The sequence below is a fragment of the Chinchilla lanigera genome, unplaced genomic scaffold (assembly GCF_000276665.1).
Source record: "Chinchilla lanigera isolate Chin_1 unplaced genomic scaffold, ChiLan1.0 scaffold00007, whole genome shotgun sequence".
NCBI classification, from domain to species: Eukaryota; Metazoa; Chordata; class Mammalia; order Rodentia; family Chinchillidae; genus Chinchilla; species Chinchilla lanigera.
Genome location: NW_004955408.1, coordinates 2,066,142 through 2,067,565, shown reverse-complemented (window position 1 = coordinate 2,067,565; position 1,424 = coordinate 2,066,142).

Below are 1,424 nucleotides of genomic sequence, written 5' to 3'. Positions count from 1 at the left end.
GCGGGCACCAGGGTCTGGGAGCCCCACGTGTCTCGGCGGCATTCGCCCCGAGTCCGGGCCAGGACCTCACCAGGGTTTCAAGCGCAGTGACGCGGCCCGACTCGCAGCCCACAGATCCCTCTGCTGGAGCCGCCGCTGGTCCCCGAGGGGCAGCGGCCATCTGGGACGGCAAGCGGCTCAGCGGGAGCTGGGCGCAGTGGGACGGTCAGCGGGCGCGACGCGCACCTGGCAAGCTTGGACAGAAGGAACCGTGCAATTAAGAAGCGATCAGAGCGCACCGGAGGACATGCTGCTCCGCTCCGCAGGGCCGTGTGCGCGCTGCGCGGAGACTGCAGCGGACACCTGTGCGCCGGGCAGCCGGGGCCGGCCAGCCCGCGCCGACGGGCCTCTCTAGGGGCCTTGGGGTAACTGAGTTCCTCACCCGCCTGAAAACCTCGTTGTCATGGAAATGCCCTTTGTTCAGGGTCTGCAACTGGGACCCAATAACAACTCTCAAATACATGCTTTCACGGCAACAGTATGTTTTAAAACACAAATTCAGCAAAAGCACATGAATTTATTTATGTATTTGTTTGGTCTTTTGAGACAGGGTAGCGCAGGCTGGCTTCGAACTCGTGGCGAGCCTCCTGCCTCAGCCTGCCGAGGGCTGGGACTATATGTGTGCGTCACCACGCCGGGCTAAAGGCACACGAATTTAAAGGGAAAAAAATTAAGTAAACAGAAGCGAAGTGGTGCCAGGCGCCCAGAGTGGGAACGCCGCAGCCCGGCCGCTCCCCGCGTCAGACACCCGGCCCGGGCTCGGCCCCGGCGGGGGAGGAGCGAGGGCGGAGCGCGGCCTTCCGGGCCCCGAGGCCAGCGAGGAGGCGCTGCCGAACCTCCCCGCCCGCCCAAGGCCTGGGGAGCCCGCGCGCTCAGCGCGGAAGCTCCGCGCCGCTCCTTCATCCGGGTGACCGCGGTTCGAGACTTCGGCCCGCCCAGTTTCCTCTTTTGGGAACCGCGGAGGCCGAGGCGGGCAATGTGGGACGGGGTGCGCGAGGACGGCTGCGGACGGCAGGGCCGGCGGGAGCCTCTGCGCGGGACCACTGCCCCATAGCCGTGCTTGGACCCGCCGCAGCGCCCCGACTCTCGCGCGTTCTAAAACGAGGACAAAGCCCGCCCGGATCTAGAGCGCGCGCGCCGTCGGGACCAATAGGAAACCGGCGCTAGATTGAGTGACGTATGTAGGCCGCCAATCAACACACACCTTGTTGCGAGGTGCGCCCGGCTCCGGCATTATAAAGAGCGCCACGAGTCGGCATTGTCAAGCGGCGGCAGCGCGCGGGCCGGAGCCAGGCGGCGGGTGGTGGGTTCTGTGCGGCGGCGGTCGAGCGGGGAACTCGGCCGGAGCGGCTCCGTCGGCAGACGGAGGCGAGGTCCGGGCAGCG